Source organism: Pseudorasbora parva, chromosome 25 (assembly GCF_024679245.1).
Source record: "Pseudorasbora parva isolate DD20220531a chromosome 25, ASM2467924v1, whole genome shotgun sequence".
Taxonomy (NCBI): Eukaryota; Metazoa; Chordata; class Actinopteri; order Cypriniformes; family Gobionidae; genus Pseudorasbora; species Pseudorasbora parva.
The window spans coordinates 26,222,076-26,246,098 of NC_090196.1; the positions used below are offsets into that span (position 1 = coordinate 26,222,076).

The 24,023-nt window shown below is 41.9% G+C and overlaps 1 long non-coding RNA gene across 1 annotated transcript in view; it reads right to left on the reverse strand.

Moving 5' to 3' along the window:
- Positions 1–21,124, reverse strand: part of LOC137065500 (uncharacterized) — a 73,507-nt gene extending 52,383 nt beyond the window's left edge. The window contains exons 1-2 of the long non-coding RNA XR_010901654.1: positions 20,974–21,124; positions 20,403–20,569 (exon numbers count right to left, since the gene is read on the reverse strand). This is a non-coding gene — a long non-coding RNA (uncharacterized lncRNA). The remainder of the gene's footprint in view (positions 1–20,402; positions 20,570–20,973) is intronic.
- Positions 21,125–24,023: the final 2,899 nt, after the last annotated feature.

A 24,023-nucleotide genomic window follows, 5' to 3' on the forward strand; every position in this document is an offset into this window, starting at 1 on the left:
GTTGCAACTAATTGTGGATTCACATTCACTAAACACAGCGCTCCTTTTCTCCCTTCAGTTCCGAATTATTGTTTTAATGAGAAACACTGCACCAAAAGATTCAGTGAGTGACGAGTTGATAAAATGACTCAGATTCGCATGCTGATTCAGAATCAATTTCAAAGATTTATTCACTCACGAATCATCCACCGCTAGTTCAGATCCCAAAAAGTTGATAGGGAGAAAACGCCTCGGTTACGACTGTAACCTCGGTTCCCTGAAGGGGGAACGAGCGTTGCATCGAAAGACGCTTATGGGAACGCTTGCGTGATGAAGTCATGAAGCACATGTGAAATCAGTCCAATAGTGTGAGGGCACGTCAGAGGCGGTGACGTCACCAGGAAGTATAAAGCCTGCCCAAAACACAACCGCGCTAGCTTCGAAGTCTGAAGTAGTGCTTTGACAGGCATGTAGGAGATATGGCAGTACGATGCAACGCTCGTTCCCCCTTCAGGGAACCGAGGTTACAGTCATAACCGAGGCGTTCCCTTTCAGGGGAACTCCCGTTGCATCGAAAGACGCTTATGGGAACGTCATACCAACGCCACCATAGCGAGACGTGCCTGTCCAGTGTGCAGAAAACAGCACTTAGAGAGACAAGACCCCAGACCCTGGAGTAGAGTCTAGGTCCAGAGAGTAAAACCTAACGAATGTGTGCGGTGAGGACCAGCCCGCCGCATCACAAACGTCTTGAAGGGCCACTCCTGAAATAAGAGCCTTAGAGGCCGCCATACTCCTCGTAGAGTGAGACCGGACGGCCAAGGGGGAAGGCCGTCCGACCGACTCATAAGCCAGTGAGATAGTCTCAACCACCCACTTGCTCATTCTTTGCTTAGATGCCGGTGCTCCCCTGTTTGGGGGCCCAAAGCACACAAACAGTTGGTCAGTCTTACGCCACAAGGCAGCTCTGTGGACGTAAGCATCTAAAGCCCTAACTGGGCAAAGCAAATTACTGTTCTCCTGGTCCGGATTGAGAAAAGGTGGAGGGCAGAAGGCCTGCAGTACAATAGATCTAGCTACATGAGTAGGGACCTTAGGAACATAACCTGGCCTAGGATGAAGGAAGGCCTTGACCATGCCAGGTGCAAATTCCAAGCACGAGGGTGCCACTGACAGAGCTTGAAGATCTCCTATCCTTTTAAGAGAAGAAATAGCGAGAAGGAATAACGCCTTTAACGTAACAAACTTGTCTTGAACCTCCTCCAAAGGCTCAAAGGGAGCCTGGGAGAGGCCCTGGAGGACCGTTCCCAGGTCCCAAGCCGGCACCCTAGTGCGAACTACAGGCCTCAGCCTAAGAGTACCACGAAGGAAACGAGACACCAGTGGATCTTTACCCACCGACATACCACCCAGAGGAGTGTGGTAAGCACCAATAGCCGCCACGTACACCTTTAAGGTGGAGGGGGAAAGACCTGCATCAAACCGTTCCTGCAGGAACTCCAGCACTGTACCCAGAGGGCAGTGAACTGGATCTTGGTGACGGTTCCTACACCAGGAAGTGAACACCGTCCACTTCAGGGCATAGAGCTTCCTCGTGGAGGGAGCCCTAGAGTGCAGAATGGTCTCTACCACATTGGTAGAGAGACCCGAACTCATGAGCTGGGCCCCTTCAGAGGCCACGCCCACAGGTTCCATAATTCTGGACGGGGATGAAATATTGATCCCCCTGCTTGGGACAGGAGGTCCCTCCTGACTGGCAACTGAAGTGGATGCCCATCGAGGAGAGACACTATATTGGGGAACCAAACCCTGCCCGGCCAACGCGGGGCTACTAGAATAAGGCGCACCTGGTCCCTGCGAATTATCTCTAGAACTTCCGGGAGTAGAGCGACCGGGGGAAAAGCATACAGACGCAGCCTCGGCCACGCCTGTACCATGGCATCCACCCCCAGCGGAGCTGGATGCGTGAGGGAAAACCAGAGTGGACAGTGAGACGTCTCTCGAGACGCAAACAGATCCACTTGGGCCTGGCCAAACTCTCTCCAAATCTGCTCCACCACGTCGGGGTGGAGCCTCCATTCCCCGGGCCTCAACCCCTGTCTCGACAGTGTGTCCGCTCCTATATTCTGGACCCCAGGAATATAAGCCGCTCTGATAGAGAGAAACTTCCCCTGAGACCATAGGAGGATCTGGCGTGCCAGCTTGCATAGCGGACGTGAACGCAGACCCCCCTGGTGATTTATATAGGCTACCACTGCCGTGTAGTCCGTGCGGACTAGCACGTGCTGGCCCCTGAGGTCTGTGAGGAAATTCCTGAGGGCAAGAAAGACCGCCAACATCTCCAGGCGATTGATGTGCCATGAGAGATGACGGTCCCCCCACAGACCTTGAGTCGAGCGACCCTCCAGGACCGCTCCCCACCCCGTGAGAGAGGCATCTGTCGTTAGCATCCTGCGACGACCAGAAGCCCCTAACACCGGACCTAGGGCCAGAAACCAAGGTTTTTTCCACATAGACAGGGCCCGTAAGCAGCGCCGCGTGACCCTGATCATGCGAAAGGGGTTGCCCCTCGGGGAAAACCCCTTGGTTCTGAGCCACAACTGTAGGGGTCTCATGTACAGCAGTCCTAGAGGTATCACGTTGGATGCTGCTGCCATGAGACCCAACACTCTTTGAAATTGTTTTACAGTAAGTGACTGGCCTAGTTTTACTTTCTTTACTGCTGACAGTATGGATTCTATGCGTGCTGGTGACAGGCGTGCCTGCATCAGCACCGAGTCCCACACCACTCCCAGAAAGGTGGTCCTCTGAAGTGGAGAAAGCACACTCTTCTTGGGGTTCAGCCGCAAACCCAGCTCCTTCATATGAGCGAGAACGACATCTCGATGCCGAACCGCTACCTGATGCGAATGCGCTAAAATCAACCAATCGTCGATGTAATTCATAATGCGAATCCCCTGGAGACGCAGAGGCGCCAGGGCTGCATCTACGCATTTCGTGAAAGTGCGGGGTGAAAGTGCTAGACCGAATGGAAGCACCCTGTATTGGTACGCTTTCCCCCCGAAAGCAAACCTCAGGTACTTCCTGTGATATTGAAGGATGGATATATGGAAATATGCGTCCTTGAGATCTATCGTGACAAACCAATCCTCGGATCTGATCTGTGGCACGATTTGTCTCAGGGTTAACATCTTGAATTTCAGTTGCATGACCGCCTCGTTCAGCACCCGAAGATCCAAAATGGGACGCAGACCCCCACCCTTCTTCGGAACTATGAAGTACCGGCTGTAAACGCCGGCTTCCCTGTCTGAGTGAGGTACATATTCTATGGCCCCTTTCTCTAACAGGGCTTCCACTTCTAGCTCCATTACCAGAACCTGCTCGGGGCCCACCACAGTAGGTAAGACCCCCGAAAACCTGGGCGGGCGAGACCCGAACTGTATCTGATACCCTTTCTCTATCGTATGCAGGACCCAACGAGAAATATTCGGCAGTAGCTTCCACGCCGCCAAAAATTTTTTTAGAGGTACCATCCTCTCGAGAATGGCTTCTGGTTTCTGTTGAGCTGCCAGGACGGCGCCCTGTAACGGCGAACCGGCAGGGAACACCTGAACTGGCTGCTCTAGGACCCTCCTTGGAGGGGGCGTGTTCCCCAGGACCACTACCTTTCGGGGTGGACCCTGGGACGCACGCTCGTCGGAGACTGCTGCGCCCTGTAACACCAGAGGTGGCAGGGTTGGCAGAACGGCCCCCGGAGGGCGCCGAAGGGAGACAGGCACCGTATAATGAGGTGTACTCTGCCTCCCTTCGGGGGAGAACGCCCCCATAATCCTGACCCCTCGGGCGTCAGGACTTCTTTTTAGCAGCCTTCTTGGACGCAATGACGGTCCGTAGATCCGTCTTACCCCTCGAAGGCTGCGGCAGACTGCGCTTCCCCTGTCCCCAATCTTTTTGAGGGGGAGCACGAGAAGCCACACTCTGCTTTTGTGTGGCACGGTATGAAGAGCCAGCTTTTGATGTTTGGGGCTGCTCTCTGTGCTCAGCAGCCCCAGTGAAATGTGAGCGGCGGGGGAGGAGTTTCTGGAACGCTACCGCTTGTTTGGATGCCTCCTGGAACCTGTCGACAACCGTGTTTACAGTGTTGCCAAACAGGCCCGAAGGAGACATGGGCGCGTCCATCAGAAAATTCTTATCTTTCTCCTTAATAGAGCTCAAATTCAGCCAGAGGTGTCTCTAAGTAGCCACCAAGGCTGCCATAGAGCGACCAATAGATTTGGCCGTCTCCTTGGCGGCCCTGAGAGACAAATCTGTGGCCCGACGTAGCTCACACACTACTTCCGGCCCAATACCCCCGCCCTCATCCACATCGCTCAGTAATTCAGCCTGGTAGGCTTGTAGCAGCGACATCGTGTGTAAACATGCCGCTGCCTGACCAGACGCTGAATAAGCTTTACCCACTAAGGCAGAGGTGGTGCGTACTGGCTTAGTGGGTAATGCCGGGGCCTTTAGGGAAGATGCCGACTCAGGGGACAAATAGCTTGCTAAATTATCTTCTATTTTAGGCATCTCCCCATAACCGTGCTCTTTATAATTCATTATAGTGGAATAGTGTGATGTTTGTGCACTATACACCCTATATGAAACCGGTTTTTCCCATGATCTTGACACCTCGGTGTGAAGATCAGGGAAAAATGGTAGACCCCGGCGTTGAGGCTGTGACCGGGTTGGCAAAAACCGTTCGTCCAACTTGCTTTTTGAACGAACGTCCTGCCTGTCTGCGGGCCAGTCAATGTTTAATCTCTCCACAGCCCGAGTCACAACCTCAACTAGCTCTTCAAATGCTTGTGATTGAGGAGGCGGATCCTCTACTTCTCTGACACTAACACTCTCCAGCTCCTCAGAACTGGAGAGCTGCATCAGAGGTGCCTCCCTCGGGGTGGAAGTAACCGCAGTGCGTGCTTCCAACCCCAGAGAAAAGGCACTGGATCTATCAGGTGAGGGAAGAGATAAGGCTGGGCCCGTCTCTATCCCCGCTGATAGATCCACTTGCGAACCCCAGGACTGTAATCACCGCTGTGCCTCGGCAGCAGCGGGACCAGAGCCCCGGGGAACGCGAGCCCGAACGTCCTCGCGAAAGAACGCCAGGCGGGATCGGAGCGTCCGTAAAGGAAGCGCTTCGCAGTGCCCACAGCCAGCGCCCTCGAGCGCTGACCGTGCATGCTCCTCTCCCAAACAAGCAACGCAAAGACTATGTGTGTCCCCACCCGAAAGGAAGCGAGGGCAAGGGTGCACACACACTCTAAACTGCTGCTTTTCCGCCATAGTGTTGAATAAGAGTTACTTTACTAACTATCAAAACACTGTTTTTTCACTGATCACAAAGCGCTACTGAAGACAACAGAAGCTAGCGCGGTTGTGTTTTGGGCAGGCTTTATACTTCCTGGTGACGTCACCGCCTCTGACGTGCCCTCACACTATTGGACTGATTTCACATGTGCTTCATGACTTCATCACGCAAGCGTTCCCATAAGCGTCTTTCGATGCAACGGGAGTTCCCCTGAAAGGGAACGAGCATGCGACTTTACTGTTGAAATATCGTGAGGTGAAAATGTTTCTTTTAAAATTGGTGCATTTAATCTGCACTCGGCAGGAGATGGCGCTTTAGGAAGTCGCTTATTTGGGAAGTAACCAAAGATGATACAAGAGGTGGTTTCTTTCAGCCATTGTAATATTATAGAACGTCTTTTTATCTTTAATTGTACTGATATAAGATATAAGTATGCATGTAGTCTAAGCAGCCTTTATATTATTTCATGGCATGAAAGCCAAGACTTTTGACAAAAGCATGTTACATATAACCTGAACAAAGTCCCTCAGTTATTGCTCTAGGCGAGGATGAAAGCATGCCCGGTTTTTACCAAAATGGCAGAGAGGAAAGTTTCTTAAATTACAAAGTGTACTACAAAGTGGCCTCACAGAAGGAAAAGTTGAAATATGTTAAATTAAAATGTCCATATATTCCATCACACTTCTTTAGGTGTTATTTCAAGATTAAGGGCAGAATCTCAAGGAGATGTACGATGCCATTTCCTGTCTCTGTTCCTCAGTGCGCTGTGATATTACAGAAAACAAATAGGCTTGGAGAGCAGAAAGGAGAGGAGGGGTGCTGCTTTGTTCGTGCGTATGTGTGAAGAACACATCCCTTCCTCTCCCATGAAGGTTGCAGAGCAACAAGATTAAAGGAGTGTCAGTCAGCACTCCTAAATGCGAGAGTCTTCCTCCAGAAACAAGAGAGGAGAGAGATTGCAAAGGACGGATGGAGAGAAGTGCGGCGAGTGGAGACATTGTGGAGGAGATAGAAGAGTAATTTGGGCGAGATGGACGGAATGATGATATGTGAATAAAAGGGTGACGGACACTAAAGAGACGGAGAGAGCGAGGGATGGGGGAGAGAAATCGCAATTGTGCAGCATTTGACACCTCTGCAGAAAACACCTTGCCAGCCTGTCAATCACAGGGGCTCAGTTGATTGATTTTCTCCTGTTCTCAATCAGGTTCTTAAGAGGGTCCAGCTTCTTTTCTTTCTTTGTCTGCCTGGCAGCTTTTCTTCCCATCTCTTTACCGCTCAGGCTCTCAGCCGATCCAAAATATCACCTTATCCTTTGGCACGTATCAATCAGAGCCATAAATTGGATACTTGGAGGTGGGGGGGGGGGGCTTGATTAACTATATAAATTCAACATTTTTCATTGTATTTTAGGTGCTTTTCCAAGCAAATATTGATAGATGGAAATTAACTGTGAAGAGTTACATTATTATGGCATTCATTAAATCAACATTTTTGACAATGATGCTCTAGTCTATTGGATGTTGTAATGTACCTCAGATGGCTTATTGCTTTAATGAAATTTCTGCTATAATAACAATTAATAAAGATTATGATCACAATAAGCAATGCTTCTGCCAATTAATATAGTTCAATACCTTGTATAGTTGCCAAGCAACATAATCAAACATCATAGGAAATTATATGATTTTTTTATGTGCGTGTGTATGTGTAATTAAACATGTATATCATATGCATAAAATGTTTTGTAAAATAAAGTAAATACAGTAACAGTATATACAAAAGAACACAGGATGGAGAATGAGAATCATGGTAACCTTTTCATCTTTGGCTTAAAGGTTAATAAGCAGCACACAAAACCAAAAATTCCCTTTTGCCTCATTTACAGATATGACAGGACACCTGCAGGTATGTGTAAATGTATCTCTCTCTATCTCACACACACACACACACACACACCCGCGATGGGTTTTCATGTTACTGTATATTTTATCCCCTACCAATTACAGAAAATGTCCTGCATTTTTACATTTTTAAAAAACATCACTTGGTATGATTTATAATCATGGGGACCAAAACACATCCCCACAAGGATTTGAGTTACAAAGTTGTTACTCAATTTCCCTCTTTTCTTATAAAAACTGTGTTTTGTCTGTTTTTCATTTAGGTTTAATTTAAAGGTGAACTATGTAGTATTCTTGCAGTAAAATATCCAGAAACCACAAGGCCAGTGTTAACAGATGGTTACCGAGTAGATCGTTCTCTGGGATGCGTTTTCATGAATCGAATGTAAAGAGTTTTATCTCTAAAAACAGATTAGCTTATAGCGCTTCTCTATGGGGCAGACACAAGGTAGTAAAATTAAATCTCTAGTTAATATCACTAACAAGGCTCAAAATAGCCTCACACTAACACGCCAGCATAATGAGGGTCCCTACATGCAAACCGAAGCATTGAGAACGTTCTAAATGTACAAACAGTTTAATAAGAAGATACTTTATAAACACAGCGCATCGCGCGTTCACGGACAGGCGCCATCTTGGAAAACGAGCGCTGTTCTAAGTGAGCTGGTCGATAGGAATTAAGTTTGTGAATGAAATGTCATAACATGGACATTTTTATTTTTATTTATTTATTTTCTCTGTCGCGTTCAGTGTTTTCTTCCGGAAACAACGGACCAAATGAGATTCCAAGTCACAGTTCATCACTTAGCAGAGCGCTCGTGGCTCGATGAGTCGAGACTGTTTTCCAAGATGGCGCCTGTCCGTGAACGCGTGATGCGCTGTGTTTATAAAGTATCTTCTTATTAAACTGTTTGTACTCTTACAAAGTTCTCAATGCTTCGGTTTGCATGTAGGGACCCTCATTATGCTGCCGTGTTAGTGTGAGGCTATTTTGAGCCTTGTCAGTGGTATTAACTAGCGATTTAATTTTACTACCCGATGCCCCATAGACTAGTGTTATAAGATAATCTCTTTTTAGAGATAAAACTCTTTACATTTGATTTTCATGAAAACGCATCCCAGAGAACGATCTTCTCTGTAACCATCTGTTAATTACACCTAGGTTCATTTCTCACCGGAGTTGTCCTTTAACATTTAGTCCTTCTCTGCTTCATACCACAGTAATGTTAATAATCACATTTATGAGCATGATTTCTTTTCCACCAGCTGGGAGGTGAAGACCACATGTCCCAAGATTCTGAGCTCAAACTTGGTGTCACCTTTGTTTTGAATAGGCAACCTCTAAGCTTTAAGTTCTAATATATTTTTTCGTATTGGGCATCAAAGTCTCCCTCAGAATGCTACAGTCAACATTGACAATTTTTTATTTAAATAATTAGTTTCTTTTTATATACATCAGAGTGAATCTCAGAAACAGTTATATTTCACCCTAAAAAACAAAAGTCCCAGACACGTCTATATGGGAATTTAAAAAGTAAATATGTGGTCTCCAACTTTGTGGTTTGGCCCAACTGTATATATGTTTTGGTAATGAAGCTAAATTGAGAGAAGCATCTCTAGCTCCCCACGCAGATCTGTGTTTGCATGATAAATTAAGATATGAAAATTGATAATATTTCATTTTCCACCTCAGTCCCCAAATAACGGTGAGCTACATCATAATATATGTACAATATGACAATGTATAAGTTTAAATTTAATTATGCGGTGTATTTATCTATCTATAGCTGTATAACTTGTTACACGTCTACTACTTTGGCAACATTGTACTATTCGACAGTCATGCCAATAAAGCTGAATTGAACTGAGAGAGAGAGAGAGAGAGAGAGAGAGAGAGAGAGAACGAAGCATCTCCCGCTCCCCACGCAGATCTGTGTTTGCATGATAAATTAAGATATGAAAATTGATAATATTTCATTTTCCACCTCTGTCCCTGAGAACTGGAGGAATGCAAGCAGCTGTTCGAGACAGGAGGGGATTTGTCATGTGATATGAGGAGGAATCAATGGACGAGGGACTTGAGGACTGCATATTTACTTAACTAGATGAGGACCATCTCAGCCTCCGCACTATCAGATACCGTGTGGGAGAACGAGAAACACAGCCAGTTCATTAAGGAAAGAAAGAGAAAAGAAAAAAGGAAAAATAAATGGCATAAGCCCCATAGAGGACGGTATGTTGCGATTCTCTTTCCCTTTCTCTCAGCTTGTGCTCTTTCATCCAGGTCCAGCCCATTTAAAACCCCTCAACTGTCAATCACCTCGTCCAATCATCCAGTCGCCATAGCGAGGCCAGGAATCAATCACCCAGGCGTCCTTACGGCCAGGATCTCAATCATGCAGTCTGTGAGCCTGGCATTTACCAACAGATATTACAAACACATATAAAATATATGACACAGATTAGATATGTGATTACAGAGTCGGTCCCACCTCGCCAGGATCAGAACAGCGAGATCTAATCGAAGGGCCGGGCTGAACATGGCCTGTATTGAGTTAGGAGGAGGGGACAACTGAGGCAGGGAAATGAAAAAGAACCTGGTCTCATTTCCTGTGCGCTACGGCACCCTCCGACACACCGTAAGGGACCCGAGAGCATATACATGCAGGCGATACATATCGCTAAAATGGATGCAATTTTAAATACAACTATCTCTGGCTTTTTCTTTCAAGAAGTCTATAACAAACTATATGCGCCGTTTAATAATGTGACACCATGGTTATTATGCAACCCTGAAAAGGCGAGAAGTTAGCATCTGATATGCGAGTTGCATTGTTGAGAAGATAATGAAATAATACAGGTATAACATTTTCTCTGTATCACACCTAACATTAAATTATTTAACTTAATTATGTAATACCTTCACATTTAATCTCCACTATAATGTAGAAACAACATAGTTATATAAAGACAGTATTTTTTAAATATTTGTTCAAATTCATATTTTTACAAAGCATTATGAATGAAGGCTAATATTACTGATACCAATACTGACTCTATTTTTCCAAATCAATTTTAGCCATTAATTATAGCCATTCAGCCTTACAGTGTAATTGAAAGCAATCGATTTTAACATTTAATTTAAGTGAGCTTTAAAACAATCTTCACATAAACTCATTGTAATAAATGTCACATTTAGCTGTGCCTTTAATATATCAGGGCTCAACACTGAGGGCTCAAAGACTCTGTCTTTTGTTATTAATGACAGACAGCAGCAGATTTATTAGGCTGCTGTCACTTTAAGACCTGACGCACATTATCAGGATTAGACACACATCCTAATTTCTCACAACTCTTCCAGTTCATTTAAGACTTTTTACTATGATAGCTACCTAAATTTTGCCATAATTTTGTCCATTCAGGTGCGCAAGAGAATTCCGTGAGGCGCTATCTGAGGCTTTCTGTGCACACATTTTGCATGTTTGTTCTCAAAGAGCTGCATCTCAGACAGTGTGCCAATAAAGATGCAAATAAAGAGTTATTTTAATGCGTCTAATCGCGCTTGAATGGTTTAATAGCATTTGAATGAATGACAGAATATACTACTCATATACTACTGCGCAAGCAAACAGATGACAGAAAAAATCTGATGCTGCGTATGTGTGAAATTTTTGTTATGCTCCGCTTTTGTTATACTCTTCCCTCACCAACTTTCTCGTTCACTGAAATGCACATCATTACTTACATTGCACATACATTAAAGGTGCTGTATGTAAGTTTTTGACTGTACTAAAGCATAAAAATACCACAATATGTTTGCAGATATTTAGGAGATTTGGTTCCTTGCCAATGTCGGCTTTTGCTTGGCTTGTTCAGTTGGGGACAATAAGTTTTCAACTAAATATTCAAATACATTTTCAACTAAATTACTGATCTGCCGGCATTGACACTATGATAATTGAAATGAGCTGGATAACACCGTTTTCTCCAGAGTGGCTGTACAGCCGAATCAAATTCTGTAGCATTATTTTCCTGTTTAACACTGAGAAGCTGCTTTGAAACGATCTGCATTGTAAAAAGCTCTATATAAACTAAAGTGCCTTTTGATTTTTGTTTTTGTCTGTGCGAAAAAGTACACTTTACCCAATATTATTTCAACACCACAGGTTTCCAGTTAACAGAAAACAGCCATGGAAGCCAGCAAATAAACTGGGTCAGAGATAGCAGACTCTACCCTAGCACATTAAAACTCTTCAGCTTACGGTGTGCGAGTCTCCTCACCTTCCATTGTCAAGCTAATTATGAGTTTTAATGTAATTGTTGCTTTAATCAGTGTTTTATCATTCTGCTGTAGCTATTTTTCTTGCTTTCAAGAAAACAACAGTACTTAAAATGCAAAGACAGTAAACTGCACCTCAGTCACTATTGTTTTAAAGAGAATCCACTACTCATTTTAAAGTCATTTCATGAAAAATAATAAGTTATTTTGAGCACTTTTGTCAAAAATAAATATGTAAAAAACATTAAAACATTAAACACAAATGCTACAAACTTTTCAGCCCTAACCTTCTATGGTTATAGAAGTTACGTTTGATCAAAACAGGTCAATAAACCAATGAAAATTCAAAAAGAACTTTGTGTTTTCTTCAGGGTAGAGATGTGAGACTGTCCAGTAGTCGCTGAGTAAATGCCACCGAGATTATCTTTTCACAGGATTTATTTTAATGTGCTTTTGCATGGTTCTTCAAGATTGCAATGTCTGTTTTTACCCCAAACTCAAAGGTTTTCCCAATGTCATCTCTTCACTATGCCACTGGGAGAAAGTGGCGAAGGAGGGAGAGAGCAAAGGAGAGATTTTCGGAAGTTCGCCACATGCAGCGTGACGCATTCCCCCGGCTCGCACGGACTGATCCAGCACCAAATCCCAGCTCACGGAGGTGCTGAGCCCTCATGTTGCTCCCTCTCCAACTGTGGAGGGCAGCCGCGTGAAGGCGTCCAGGCCAACGCTGCCTAACTGGGCCTTGGCAAGGTGACTGCCAACCCTGAGGGGAATGAGAGAGAATTTACATAAACAGCTTTGGAGATCATCAGACCTTCCCCCTCCTCTATCTCCCGTCCCTCTTTCGCTCTTTCTCTCTCCCCTGCGGCATGATGCTTTATTATCAAAGGCTTTTATTGCGCCGTGATTTCACCTGTTGTAAATCAATGCAGCCTGAGTGCCGGACACAGGCGTGGAGACGCATATGGCGAAATACAATCGAATAACACACAGACAGTGTTAACTCCTGTTTTCCTCCACTGTAAAACCTGATGAAAGGAAACCGGCATAAATCTCAGCACCGCCGTTCCATTAATCCAAGCTCTCCCACAGGAATCCATCAAGGGCTTTGGCACCGAGAGCCATTACTGCAATAATGCAGTGAGGAGAAGATGAAAAAATAGAATACTCAAAGGCTGCACTGTTAATTTAGTCATTGTTCTTTCAAGACCCTCAATATCGCCGTTCAGGAGAGCACTCAACCTTGAGCCAGGCGAGTTTTGTCTTCCCTGACGTTCCTGGCAGATTATTTATTCATGGTGGCAGATTGGCAAAGGCGTGAAAGTCATGACAGTACACAATCCCTGTGCACTGATACTTTTCTTACTTTTCAAGATCCTTTGGTCTTATTTTAGCACAAGGCACATTGCTCTTGTTTTCACTAGTTGAGTGCCACAGGGATGACATAATTTTGCATGCCAATATGGAAGTTAAAATCACCCTGGTTCCCTCGACAAAATCCAATAGGATTGATTTTTGTGTGGGCAGAAAATGAGCTCTGTGCCTAAAAAAAGTGTATGATTCTTACACATTTGGTTAACGATGACAATCTCCATAAATTAACACAACTTTTACGAAATTTGAAGCCTAAATCCCAGCCAACAATTCATGGTGGAGCCAATGTATGCATGATATGGGCTTGAATTATTGGCCCCAACTTGGATTGTCCATGGGTTTCATGTCGGCCCAATCTGAATTTGCCCCTGTATGGGCACTAAATTGTTTTTTTCACTAGATTCAGACTGGGTCGACATGGAACCCATGGACAAACCCATGTAGGGCCCATACCGGGGCAAATTCAGATTGGGCCGACATGGAACCCATGGACAAACCCATGTAGGGCCCATGCCGGGGCAAATTCAGATTGGGCCGACATGGAACCCATGGACAAACCCTTGTAGGGCCCATACCGGGGAAAATTTAGATTGGGCCAACATGGAACCCATGGACAAACCCTTGTAGGGCCCATGCCGGGGCAAATTCAGATTGGGCCGACATGGAACCCATGGACAAACCCTTGTAGGGCCCATACCGGGGAAAACCCATGGACAAACCCTTGTAAGGCCCATATCAGGGCAAATTCAGATTGGGCCGACATGGAACCCATGGACAAACCCATGTAGGGCCCATACCGGGGCAAATTCAGATTGCAGCCGACATGGAACCCATGGACAAACCCTTGTAGGGCCCATACTGGGGCAAATTCAGATTGAGTCGACATGGAACCCATGGACAAACCCATGTAGGGCCCATATCGGGGAAAATTCAGATTGGGTCGACATGGAACCCATGGACAAACCCTTGTAGGGCCCATACTGGGGCAAATTCAGATTGAGTCGACATGGAACCCATGGACAAACCCTTGTAAGGCCCATATCGGGGCAAATTCAGATTGGGTCGACATGGAACCCATGGACAAACCCATGTAGGGCCCATGCCGGGGCAAATTCAGATTGGGCCGACATGGAACCCATGGACAAACCCTTGTAGGGCCCATATCGGGGAAAATTCAGATTGGGTCGACATGGAACCCATGGACAAACCCTTGTAGGGCCCATACTGGGGCAAATTCAGATTGGGCCGACATGGAAGCCATGGACAAACCCTTGTAGGGCCCATATTGGGGCAAATTCAGATTGGGCCGACATGGAACCCATGGACAAACCCATGTAGGGCCCATACCGGGGCAAATTCAGATTGGGCCAACATGGAACCCATGGACAAACCCTTGTAGGGCCCATATCGGGGAAAATTCAGATTGGGTCGACATGGAACCCATGGACAAACCCATGTAGGGCCCATACCTCAAAACCATAGGCCATAAAAAAATATATACGACTCGACGTCATCCGTTTCCGCTCGCCATAGTTGAAGCTTTCAGGTGGCCTGCACAGCGCTGACATCTTGGGGTGCGAGTCTGCACAGTAGCGATTTTGGGACCGGAGTTGCGCAGTAGAGAGCAGGAAGTAGAGCAGGAAGTACTACTGCGATATCAAAAGCCCGCCCACACTCTCACAGATGCAGAACAATTAATTATGCTGGTGTGAAATAAACAGTTATGGAAATGTAGAAATTACAGCTAAAGCTCCAATCTGCTCCCAAAAATCCAGAAAAATGTCCGTTAGTGCCTCAGTAACAACTTCACTCAGAGAAGACGTCAATCATGAACCCCAACCCCCCCCCCTTATAGCATCAGATAACTAAGTAAAACTAAACTTATTTTAAAAAAGAACACTTGAAATTAAATAACTGCCTTCAATGGCATAAACTAACTTTGGGGGGGAAATATTTGTAGTGAAATTTTATTGTTTAGTTTGCCTCGCGTCCATTAGAAAACACAGAGGGGCGACGATACTGGGATCGGTCACCGGGGGGCGATCGAGGCGCGAAAGCTTCAGTTTCTGAGAGGGAGACTGCAGGCCTGCTCAAAACCAAATCACGCTTACATTGGTTCCACAATTAAATATTGGGATACCACTGGTAGCTAAAAATTTAAAAACTTAAAAGTTACTAAAAACGTAGCTAACTATATTACTAGCTATTTGTATACAGTGAATCAGAACAATTAGGGTGATTTGGAATATTCAGGTTGGAGTCAACTATTCCTTTAAGTTGCTTTTATTCTTTAAGTTTGTAACCATCCAACACAGGCATACACATGTACGAACAACCAGCACCCTTCGGTATGTAAGTAATTAGCATCTAAATGTGATTTCATTCAGCGCATGGATGCAAATGGCGTCCATTCCATACCCAGAAGGCTTCACATCCCTCAGCTCTGTGGAAGAAAAAGGCAGAAAATGGAAGGGAATTGAACCTTTGGTGTCTGCATCTGTCTGAATTAATGTTCTAGCAGTGCTACTGGGCTGCCCACTAGCCGGCCACATTATTGGAGGGAATATTCAGACGAATAAGCTCCAGCCAGCAGATTTTCCTGAGGTGTACGCCGTACGTTCTGCAATAGTGCGATTCATCAAGGGCACTGAATGCTAGTCAAGGCCCCAGAGGAAGCATTTATACGTTATATGGATTTGTTGGGCGGCACAAAGTTTAAAGCCCTCTGTACTGACCTGATTAGCCCTGGATGGTTGATTTACAGCTTAGCAAAACTAAGACCAGAAAATCTGCATTTAACAGTGCAGCACAGTTTCCTGTGTTTACAGTTAAAGCTACACTGTGTAACTTTTTTAGTTTATTCTTAGTTAAAAACACTTAGTTCTTTAAAATATATATGTGCTCATTAATGTATATTTACTTCTTTCACGTAATAAAGAATTCTCTTAAGTTTATAATATGCCATTGAAAATACATACGGGTGAGGGGTTCGAATGCCGGTCGCCATGTTGCCCCTCCATCTTGAAAGTACATTAGCCAAAGAGGGACATACCCGTAAATTCAAGCTTCGCCTTTCGCGTTTTAACACTCGATGGCACCGTGTCGAATGTGAAGAGGGGGATTGCCATGTTAATCTTGGACTAAATCGGCCACCGTAGGAGTTAAAACAAAATCAGAATTGAGAGGAACAGAAACTAATATTCACTGGATGGTCATATACCTTTAAACCGCTAGATGGGGGAAAATATCACACAGTGTAGCTTTAAGACTGTTTTACATGCTATGCAATAACCACAAGTTTCAAGTTCATTGTCAATGGAACATCGTGTACATCTTGGAATGGAATATCATGCACAACTGCTGGCGCCAAACACTGTGAAAAATAAAAAATATATATTTTTATCCCTGCATTATCCCTTTATGGGAACATTACATTTAAATGTTTTCTGAGCTTTTTTACACACGTAGTAACATTTATAAATGTTAGATGAACATCCAACTAAAATGTTCCTTAAAAAACAAAGACATTCCTTGAATTCAGGCAAGGTTACTGTTTAGCTAACTGCTAGTGATACTGGAACAGTGTTTGTTCATAACTTCGAGAGACCTTTGCCAGAATGTTATTTATTTGTGGCTAGCTTGTTTTAGTCACTTTTTTAATTAAACCCCACAAATTAGAAATACTATTTTATTGAGTTTATTTGGCTAGTTTCATTATCTATCATTTTTAACATGTAATACAATTTGTAACCTACATTAATTTATGCTCACTCAGAAATTCATCATGTTTTCACTAGTTAGCATCTAAGTGAAGAAATAACAGGCACTGTTAGCTAGTTAGCTTCTATCTGAATCAGTAGACGGCATTGTTAGCTAGTTAACATTTATCTGAATCAGTAGAGGACATTGTTAGCTAGTTAACATTTATCTGAATCAGTAGAGGACATTGTTAGCTAGTTGGCATTTATCTGAATCAGCAGAGGACGTTGTTAGCTAGTTAGCATCTATCTGAATCAGCAGAGGACATTGTTAGCTAGTTAACATCTATCTGAATCAGTAGAGGATATTGTTAGCTAGTTAGCATCTATCTGAATCAGTAGAGGACATTGTCAGCTAGTTAGATTATATCTGAATCAGCAGAGGACATCGTTAGCTAGTTAGCTTCTATCTGAATCAGTAGAGGACATTGTTAGCTAGTTAGCTTCTGAAATGATGTTCATTGTCACAGTTAACACAATGGCTTTTGTTTTCCATGAGGAGGTTTGGCTTTGTTTCCTGATGGACCACTAAAGAACCATGGGGGTAATCTAGCACTCGGAAAGTGTACCACCCATAGGGGCGGCTATTGCTAACCAAGCCATCACCTGCTGTTAGCATCCCATTGACTCCCATTCATTTTTGCGTCACTTTGACAGTGAATAACTTTACATCTGAGGCATTTAAAGACTCCATTTGTCCATTGTTTATTTATAAAGAAACACGACAATGCATAAATGTCTCCATTACCTTGTATCTTACACTATCGCCCAGCAGAAGCTGTTTTTGTAAAAATAGGCTAACGATTGCGTCATAACCAACGCGAATCTGTCGTACAGTAGAGAAATTACCGTATAGACAGGAGGAGATGCTCGCAGGCAATCTTTTACCGTCTATGAGACAGTCAGGGGGACGTGGAGACATAAAGTCCAATAAAATCAAGGGAGAAGAATGGGGAGAAGCCCATAGTGAGCCAAAAGCAACGGGACAAAACATTTAAACAACGTGATTCAGATTTCACTTTCCACAACTACTACTAGACTTACATCTGTCAGACAGATTGCTCACATCACATCTACATCGTCAAGCTCAGTCTGTGCAGTACGCTCAGCCATCAGGAAGCGAGTGTTTCTAATTGACTTCACTTTTCGCTGTTAAAGTCTACGGGGTCGCTGTGTCCATTTCTTTTACTCAATATGTAAAGAATGCACCACACGTCATCCGGACATCCTTTAGAATTCAACCAATCAGATGACGACTTTGAATGTTCTGAAGTGTTTCCAAATGTATGTGCCATTTATATTAGACATTCATAGGCATGACGTCTGAGGTTGAGACTGTTTAGCAGCTAATGTAAAGGAAGTCTTTAACATTCACAAAATAGTTTACTCTGCATTGAATAGTAAGGTGTATACTGTAAAAAAAAATATATACACAGGTTTATTTATAACTCAGAGGTCATTTTAAGAGTATAGGTAAGCCTTGTGTGTTTTCTTTATGTAGATTTATATAAATAAGCAATGTGTGTTTGTGGATGTGGGTTGAGTGGTTGGGCTCAACTCTGCATATGAGAGAAGACAGACAAGAACAGTCTTGAGACCAACTAGCAACGCAACAGTGACACCCTCAGGAGAGAAACGCTGTAAGATTATAGCTCACATCTCACTCAAAAAACACATATGGCTGCTAAGAACTCAAGGGGATGCTGGACGACAGCTTTAATCAGGGACAGAATGCAGGCACTTGGAAATAAAAGTTAAAGGCTCGCTTGGTCTGATTTGCTCGAGCAATTTAGAAATGATTGACACGTTCGATTAAAGCAACAGTTACTGGACGCTGGTTGTGATACTGACTGAACAAGCTAGCAAATTAGCATGTGCTCAATGATTCAGGAAAATCAATCTGTGCGGGTCGTGGAAGGTAAAGTCACACTTGGTTCTTCTCCCCCATGTTAAAAATAAATAGCTTTAAAGACAATGTAAACATAAAATGGGCCTATTTACTATCATAAGAAATGTCTCCGAGTCCTGTCCCTGCACAATTCAATGCATTTTATTCTTAAAAAAAAAAAAAAAAATTCACATTTTAACATATACACAATTTCTATTCATATTATACATCTCATATCAATGCTTTAATCATGTCCATGAATTCTTAAGATTTATATATATATATATATATATATATATATATATATATATATATATATATATATATATGTGTGTGTGTGTGTGTGTGTATATTTATATAATATATATATATATATATATATATATATATATATATATATATATATATATATACTTATTAATATAATTTTAACGGCACTCATTTTATTAACATGCGATTAATGCAGAACAGAACTTCATGCCCTTAGTTGGAGAAATGGAGATGAAGCAGCAAACAGAAATTGAGAAAGAAAAGGGTTCAAATTATTTGCATCACATCTACATATGAACTACCTTCAAGAGCCACCGTTACAAGCAAGATTTTATGAAATTTGATGAACTTATATGAAGAGGAGAAAGCTAAAGTTTAGGAGGTATTGACACTGCAGGACTTCCCTCAGTAACCATAGCTACCTGGGTGTCACAGCACATTATTTTGACACGCACTGGAAACTTCCGTCGCACACTTTGACCGTTATGAAGACAAACGAGAGGCACTGCTTACATAATGTAAACGGTAATAATGATGGAAAATGTAAATAGGCTTGTGTAAGTAAATTGCTCAGTGCAAAGATAGAGAAGTAATGGGAACCTGGTATTTCTGTTATTTTTTTCATTTGTCCAATTAATAGACATGAACAAGTTCTTTGAAAAACATCTATGACCTTTGATACATCTAGTCTTCATGCTCTGTTGAGTATGGTTTCACTAATAATAAACACACATTTGCATAAAGCATGCATATTTATCCATACCCATGTTGATTAGAGTATTAAAATCTTTTAAAGCATTAATTTAAGGAACATTTAGAACTGAGAAATATGTGCGATAAAGTTGCGATTAAGAGTTAACAGTCATGCGATTAATCGATTGGCAGACCAAATTATATATATATATATATATATAATGTGTATATATATATATATATATATATATATATATATATATATATATATATATATATATATATATATATATATATATAATGTGTATATATATATATATATATATATATATATATATATATATATGTAACTAACTATAAGATATTTATTTAATTACATTTAAAATAAATTATAAATGAACAATTAAAATGTACAATTGAATTATATATATACTATATGTCCATGCTTTCTTAAGAATATATTTATAATTTAATAGAAATCACAAATGTACAATTCCCTAATATTCTCTGGTTTTCCATGGCCGTTGGACTATTTTAATTAAACTGACATATAAGTCAACAATTGTTTGATAAGGCACAGTTAGTACTGGCTAATGTTAAGGTGCCTCATCCCGAAGAAAGTTTCTTGTTTCATTTGCCTCAATCCCTTATTATGCGTGGATGAGCGTGTCCTTGATAAATCCTTAATTTAATTAATGGATAATCAAACCTTAAACGGCCTATTAATGAGCTATTAGGGATATGATTGAGTTTTGTGTTTCTGAGGATGTAGAACAGTGAATCTGGCAGCCAGCCTGGAGCAGCAGCAACAGTTTCAAGAAACATCTTTTTAACTGCTTTCTTAACTTTTAATCACCTGGGAGAGACTGTTGGTGCCCCACAAAAACCCTTTTCTCTCGTTCTCACGCACCTGTCTCATATTGCGGGGGTTGAACGGGGTTGCCCTCTTTATCTCTCCTGCAATCTCTCTGGTTTCTCTAACTGAAAGAGTTGAGATTGTGACAGCGGGAACCCCACCTGGCAAACAGGAGCATCCACCTGGTACTGTAGGCCACTCGAACCCTGCTTGGAAAAGGTCTCGCACTCGCAGACACACACACACACACACACACACACCAGAAATCTTTTTGGACAAGGTCTGAGCGCAACTGAAACGAATCAAGAACAGATGCAGAGATGCGGAGCTGCAGGCATGGTTTGAGCCGAGATTAAGCACTGCCGTCGCCGCAGTGGTCTGCGTCTTCCAAAAGCTCGTTTCCATTGCTCTACTATTGCTTAGCAACCAGGCCAAGTCATAGAAACTGCTTTAAGCTGATTTTGCAAATCAAGGAACATAGAGTAAGACAAAGTGTGCAATAAACACTTATTTTCCAGTGCTAGTGTATAAAACATCCATTTGATTACATATTGTTCAAGACCGAGGCAGATCCATGGGCGTTTAGTTTTTTAAAAGGAGAATGATTTAGGCGTAATTTACTCACCCTCATGTTGTTCAATGCAGTTATTTTTCCTGTGCAACAAAAAATAAGTTTTCTTCCATAAAACGTTAAAAACATAACAGTCAATTAAAGGGTTAGTTGCTTTGTTTACGCATAAAAAACATAATTTACCACTTTATTTACAAACGCACGCGTTCACGAGAGTTCCACGACGCATGCGTGATGTGTGTGTTGGCGCGAGAGCAGACGTTGCTGCGTAGGGATGCTCCAATCAGGATGTTTTTGTTTTTTACAGACAGGGGCAGATATTATTTATTTTTTAATTTTTAAAACTTGTTTTTTTATCTGAGGTTAAGGGGGCCATTTTTTAGACATTTTTTAAAAAATATATAATTATCTCCCCGTGTAAAATGAGGTAATTGTTGCACAATAGCTTAGCACAAGCCTGATTTCAAATTCTGAAATGAATTGACAAAAATACAGTAATAAAATAAGAACGAAAACTATTAGCAAGCATTAAAAAAATAGAATAAAGATACAAATACAATAGGCTAAACAAAGATTTTTTCAAGTAGCCTAGGTCTAACAGTAGTATTGAGGTAAGAAATAGGAAAGAAATTTAATAAGGAATCAAATGTAAAATAATATTGGATGGTCTTCCCTGAATAAATTAAATACAGATGAATCCTTATTAAAGTTACAAAAGCGATTCAAGAGCACTGAGTGACATTAAAGGTGCACTATGTAACATTTTTGCAGTAAAATATTCAAAAACCACCAGGCTAGTGTTATATATTTTGTTTCAGTTGAATTACAATATCCCAAATCTTTCCAACTATTGGTTTATCGTGAGAAAATTGCTATTTTAACCAAGGAGCCGAGAAGTGTGAGGGCATTGCCTGTCAATTGCGTCATATCTGCGTTACGCTCGGTTTTTCCGAAACACTTTACTCTTAGCAGTGTGAACAAGTGTCACAGCAGCTGCCAAGCGAACGCACAGAGTAACGTCATATTTTCAACACACTCAAATGTATCTAATATGATGAACAGAGATGCGTTACCTTATACAGTGGGATAATAAAAGTCACGCACAAGACGCGTGTTCCGTTTATCTTACTAACAATCAATCCAGCGGCCTGTGAGGTGAAGACCACATGTCCCAAGATTCTGAGCTCAAACTTGCCATTATCAAACTACACCTTTGTTTTGAATAGGCGCCCTCCAGCGGACAGAAAAGGTACATAGTGCAGCTTTAATGTTGTTAATCAAACAACAAAAGACAAAGAAAAAACAGAGATAATTAGCTACGGTGACTGTCACTTTAAGACGGTGCCGCTAAATGTCATGCCATACCGCTTTATGAGATTAGCCTTTAGAAACCGCCAATCAATCATCCCAAAGCGATTATCGGCCAATAGCAACTGGAGCACCTCTAGTGTTTTTTTAACCATACTACACTGTAAAACCTAACAGTGAAATTCACTAAATGAAATAAGTTCATTTTACTTAATGTTACCAAAAAAGTTAATTCAACTTAACAAATATGTGTGATGTTAACTCAAAAATGTATTATTGTAAGCAAACCTCAATCTAAATAAGTTACTAAAACTTTTTAACTCTAATGGTTTAAGTTACAGATATTTATTTAATCTAGTATTTTACATCTATGGCCAATTAAATAACTAAAAGCTGATAAAATAAATAAATAAACAATAGTATATACATTAATCTACCTCATATTAAGCCTACAGTCTTACATTAAGCTCTTTTAAAGTCATTACATTTAGTCATGTCAAAGTATCATCCCAGTGAGTTTCCGAGGTAACAAAAACCGCACCATTTTCCCTCCTTCAGTCCAGTCACAGCAGGACGGCTCGCGCTACAGTCAAGAAAAACAAAAGGTAAGCGTTTCAAACTTATTTATTCATATTTCGCTCATGTTTGAACGTTTTCAGTGTTATTTTCGTACCTCTTTTATGTTTATCCGAAGATTAACCAGCTCAGTAATGTTGTGTGTAAAGTTAGCCAGCAAACAATCTAACATTAGGAGCAAATGCGCTATTGCACCAGTGTTATCAACGGTAATGTACACGTTTGGAGTTAATTATGCTGTTTTACACTGCAGTTTGTCAGCGGGGAATTAAAAAATATATGTTTGTGCTTTCTCACAGTCGGACAGATAAACGCTGGCTTTTGAGACAGTTGGCCATCTTTCCATGTCTCTCGTCTCGTGCAACAGTGACGTTAACTAACTTACGTTAAAGCAAAAGGTAACGTTAATGCAAACTCACGCATTCCTTATATTACAACCGTTTTAAATGTATTGTTAATCGAATTCGAGTTTCCTCTATCATATGTGATGCTAGTTAATTTGACTAAAGCAGCTGAAGCTCCGGGGTGAACAAAGTGACTTGAGGAGCATTTTAGATCCTGTTTTGCTAACGTTAGATAAAATTTTAAACTGTTATTTGTTTCTCATGACGTTTTCTCATTTGAAACTCACACTAACACATTGTTGCCATGCTTTTAAATCTTTTCAGAGCAAAGACGAAGGTGCAATGGCAGCAACGTGGCTACAATTCTATGAGTAAGTAAGTTAGAATTAACATTGAACAAATCAATGGAATTTTGTAACGTTACTGTGCAAAATGCAAATGATAACGTTATGAACAGTTACATAATGTTCATACAATATAAGTTTGTTCTTCAATTTTAATTTTTGAATGAATTGCTATTTTTGCAAACGTAATTATGACCATAAATGTCTTTTAGCACAACTTGTAAGTCTTCTGAAGCAATATGATTTTTTTAAAAGGCTTAAAGTCCAAAGACCAGTCTGTCTATCATTCAAAGTCATGTTGTATTGCTTCAGGAGAATACTGGTCAAGTCTTGAAAGTTGTTGTTATAGTCGGCTTTCCTAATATAAACAGAAACATTTCGTGTGTTATATTTTCACTGGCAGTTATCCTGAAGTTGCCTTGGGTTTGTAAAGGTGTAAGGTAATTGGCAATGCTAGATTTGCAGTGGTTGAAAGAAGTCTTGTCATGAATCATAAAAAAAACTACGATCCTGGCAGGTCTGTTACTATTTA